The 4,506-nt window shown below is 54.4% G+C and overlaps 1 long non-coding RNA gene across 1 annotated transcript in view; it reads left to right on the forward strand.

The window, feature by feature from the left end:
• The first annotated feature begins 2,968 nt into the window (after window positions 1–2,968).
• Window positions 2,969–4,506, forward strand: part of LOC134158210 (uncharacterized) — a 2,264-nt gene continuing 726 nt past the window's right edge. The window contains exon 1 of the long non-coding RNA XR_009962649.1: window positions 2,969–3,040. This is a non-coding gene — a long non-coding RNA (uncharacterized LOC134158210). The remainder of the gene's footprint in view (window positions 3,041–4,506) is intronic.

A 4,506-nucleotide genomic window follows, 5' to 3' on the forward strand; every position in this document is an offset into this window, starting at 1 on the left:
ATCACATGCACAAGCACTGGGTTGTTTTGACACCCAGATGCTCACCCCTCTCATCTGACCACAGATGCCAGGCTGAGATGTGCCCCGTCCCTTCACATACTTCGGTCACTCCTAGGAAGAGTCCTTCACTCCAGACCTTGCCAAACCCTTTGGCCTGGGAAAAAAAGGCCTGAGAAGTTCACAGCCACCCATAACTCTCTTCCTGGGTCTGACCAGATGCAGCTGAACCATCGTCTAGTTAAGAGGAAAAGATCAACCCGGATTTAAGAGGCAGCAAGGCCTCTATAACTCTTCCTTAGAGCACAGCTTGGGTGAATTTATGCTCTGCAGCGTGGTGGCAGGAAACAGATATAACTCGTAGTGGTGGTGCTGCTCCTTCTGTAAGGGAGGCTCTCACCCCAGCCCCTTACCGGAAAGTTTTGGGACACCATCCCAACTCCAGGGCAGGGAGTCCCGAGATGTTGCGTGTGGTTCTTGGTTCAGATCTACGGCGCACGTAGTGAGGAAGATATGGGGTTTCTTTTCCTTTCTTCTTTTTGTCTTTGAAATCTTGTCAGTATATCAACACATTTGATAAGGGCAGTGTTGTAGTTACACTTCTTTAATTAAGTGAATAATTAAAAAGAAGTTGATCATCAATTAGTTAATTAAATAATTAATCCATTTTACTTTCATACCCTTTTTTGTTAATCACTGTGGCTTCGGTAATGAGCCTCCTATGTGTTGCTAAGCAACCGCCTCCTCGTTTAAACCATTAGCAGCTGCCGACGGCCGCGCCGGTGTGAAGGGATGCGGCGGGGCGGCCCCGGGCCCGGCTGCGGGCTCCGACCTCCGGGGATCACAGGTTCGAGCCCCGCCTCCGGCACGTCCCCCACCCCTGCTGCCGCCTCAGGAGCCGGCAGGGAAAGCGATGATTCCTCTAAAACAACCTCTGGGAAAACCAACGTCCATGCCCTCCGCCGCTGCCCAGGCCGCAAGGCCTTGCGCACAGCGAGGAGGAAGACTGCTGCCGCCGGGTAGCAGGGAGGAAGGCGGGGGATGCGGCGCCGCTTTGCCCGGCGGGGACCATCCTCACCCCCGACGGGCTCCGGCAGCGGGGGCACGGCCTCCCCCTCCGACACCCTGCGCCCTCCCGGGAGGCACATCCATCCTTCCCACCCGTTCCTCAGTTTCCCCCGAGCGAGAGCTGCCCCGACGGTCCCCGCCCGGGGGGAACCGGGCTGGCCCCCACCGCAGACGGCATATCCACTTCCCTCCTCGCTCCCTCATTATTCTCCCGAGTTCTTTTCTATTTTTTCCCCCTCCTCTGTTACCAATTGTTTCTCTGCCCCGGGGCCAACGTCTAAATGAGATGTTACATCTGCACCGAGCTAAGTAAACACTTTATAAATGAATAAATAAGTGAATAAATAACGAAATAGTAATATCTGCGCCAAGTGGAGTCAGTACCGCGGCGGCTCGGCCGGGGGAAGTGGGTAGAGGGGCCGGGGGGGGAGAGTAGGCACCTCCGAAACTCCCCACACCCAGAGCCCCGTCACCGCTGCATTGAGCACAGCCGGGGGGGGGCTGAGCCGGCCCTCCCGGAGCCTCTCCCCGCGACCACAATGCCACTGTCCCGTGTCCCCCCCACTCCGGATCGTGTCCCTGGGAGGGACAGGGCTCGACCTCCCCATCCGGGGCTCCCGGACCGGACCGACCCCCTCTCGGGCGCCCGGGCTGAACTTTGTAATTATAATGGATAACGAGAACAAAGGCAAGAAGCACTCATTGAGTAACTGATATCAATTATGGAAGCAGGCTTTTGAGCCTGGAATAAATGATAGGGGAATTGGCCTGAGAGGGAGTGGGAACAGACATGTTATTATTTACGCCAGATTAAGAAAAGTATCCAATTTGCTGGCCATCTCCTTCCGCTGGGAATCGGCATCAATTTTATTATTGTTCCTCAGATTTTAATATTCTCTAAATGAATTACGATCGAGCTAGGTAGTTAGTCAATAGTTTAATGCAATTAATTAACTTCCCATCGCTTGGTTATCTCTGCCCGGGCCCCCTTTTCCCGGCCGGCCACAGTGCAGGGCAGCGGTTTGTTTGCGGTAAATACGGGTGCAGGCTCCGCTCAGAGCCGGGCTCGGTGTGTGTGAGTGTGTGTTGACTCTTTGGTGTCTAGGTTTTTTTCCACTGTTCCGTGCATTGTACGACATAACTAGAACTGAAGCAGTACATTTCTTCAAACAATGCCTCCCGATTCCATTTGTAATGGAATTGGAGGGAGAAAATGTAATTGTGTGTTAAACATGAGGCAGCCATACATGAAGATAAGCAGGGCTGAGTGACTGGATATGGAAATCCAACGCGGGGACTAGATACTGGAGGTCTATTTTGGAGTTAAATGGCTCATAAAAACAGGAGGCTGGCGTTTATTTATTTATTTGCCGGAGCATCTATAGGGCTGCGCATGTGGAGCTGCGTTTTGGGGAGGCGGGGGAGAGGAATGCGAGGGGAGAGGAATGCGAGGGGAGAGCACGGCCGCTGGCTTGGGGGGGCTGGTGGAAGGGTGGTCGCTGCTGGGGGATGGAGGAAGGGGACACGACTCCCGGGCAGGTATCCCTTGGAGCCCACCCCTCTGAAACAACTTCTGAGGCTCAGATCAGGACAGCAGTGACCGGGGTTCCCCCCCCCGCCCCCGGGTTTGGGGGATCCTGTCGGAACGGGGGGGCAGGCGAGGTGGAGAGCGGAGGACTCCGGGGATGCGCACCTGGGGTGCAGGCAAGAGCCCCGGGAGGGCACACAGGGGGAGTGGGTATGTGCACAGGACCATGTCCCCAGCAGAGCTGCTGGCGGGGCTCCCCCCAGCCCCGGGGCAAGCCCCATCCCTCCCAGTGCACCCCATTCAGTCCAGTTCCGTGCCTCGCTGGCGGGGCCGTTCCCGGGGGAGGCCGGTGGCCGGGGCCGCCCCTTCCCCGCCGCACATCTGGGAACGTCGTTAGGGCCGCCCCGCTCAGGAAGTTTTTCACACTTCACGTCTCATTAACCGCAGGTCTCGGATTCCTTGGGAAAGGGGGACAGGCGGGAGGGCGGCCGCTAGCCCAGAGTGGGGAGGTACAGCTGCTGGGAGAGGACAGGGGGTCCTTGGGGGGGTCTCGCACCCTCAACACCCCCCCCGTGAGGCCGAGCGCGGAGCCCCGGGGTGGCGACCCGGCCCAGGCGGTCAAGAAGATCCCGGGGGGATGCGGGGCAGGGATGGAGCACAGGCACGGAGGAGGGGACCCCCGGACGGGCTGCAAGCCTGCGTGTGTGTGTGTGTGTGTGTCCCCCGGGCCTCCCCACGCAGCCCCTAGTGCAGAGGGACCTGGGCTGTCCCTTCCTTCTCCTCTGGAACCTGCAGGGGCAGGGGCTGCCGCTGCATTCCCGGCTCTTCCCTTGGGATACAGCCTCTATGGGATAGAGCCTCCTGGGGAGGGCGGAGAGGAACAACCCCTGCAGCATCTTAAATGTTTAAAAAGGGTTTATTCTGTACTTACAGTGAGCGAAATTAAAAAGAAACAGTAAAATATTTGAAAATGAAGTGCATTATATTTAATAAATATAAAATGAACAAAGGCTGCTATATTGCCAGCAATATCATTTCTTGCCCAGGGGCATTAATAAAGACTGAAAGGTTTGGAAAAAACAATATTTTCCATTAAAATTCTACGGTGCGTTTCAATATTAAAAGGATAGGTGATGAATTTTCAGTGTTACTCAGACGGGGTCAGCGACTAATTTCATTTCTTTCTGGTCAGCATTCTGTCGATAATTAATCAAAAGCAGAGTTTCTTAATGAAACACTTTTCATAAGGTGATAATTAGCAGGAAAGACGCGGAGTGCAGACAGGCACTGGTAGCTGTCTAATAACCAGAATGAAACCAGGGCTGGGGCCGGGGAGTTAAGCAAGAGCTAAAAAAAAAAAAAAAAAAAAAAGGAAAAAAAAAGAAGGAAAATCGGAAAATCAACCAAATAAAAAGGCAGAAGAGGAGGGAAAGGGATGGGAGAGCCGCCTTGTGCAAAGTCCCGAGAGAGGATTGTGTATTTCAGCCCGCTGCTGATAGCTTTTAACACCCGAGTTGCTGTATTTTTGCCTCCCGGGCCCTGCGACCCGGCCCTAAACCGGGGGGCTCGAAGACAAGGTGCCGTTCCCTTCCCCCTCCCTTCCATCCCATACACTGAGCTTCGAGAGAGAAATCAGTGCAGAGGACACGGTCCCCACACGGGCCTTTCCCCGCTTCGCCCGCAAAACCGAGTGGAAAGAGTAAATGAAGTTAATGAAGAAAATTAGCAGTGATTACTAAAAGGTGCGGGGGACCTGGGGCTCCGGCCGGGAAAGTGCCTGGTAACAATTACAGAGACACCCCACGCATAAACAAAAGAAATTAGCCCCTGGAATGATATTAAACAATATAAAATTAAGCGAAAGTTGGAATAAGTGGGGGATTATAAAGGACCTGGCATTAGTTCGTGGGTCT

Source organism: Pezoporus occidentalis, unplaced genomic scaffold, assembly GCF_034315485.1.
Source record: "Pezoporus occidentalis ecotype Australia unplaced genomic scaffold, CSIRO_AGI_Poc_V1 ctg128, whole genome shotgun sequence".
Lineage (NCBI taxonomy): Eukaryota > Metazoa > Chordata > Aves > Psittaciformes > Psittacidae > Pezoporus > Pezoporus occidentalis.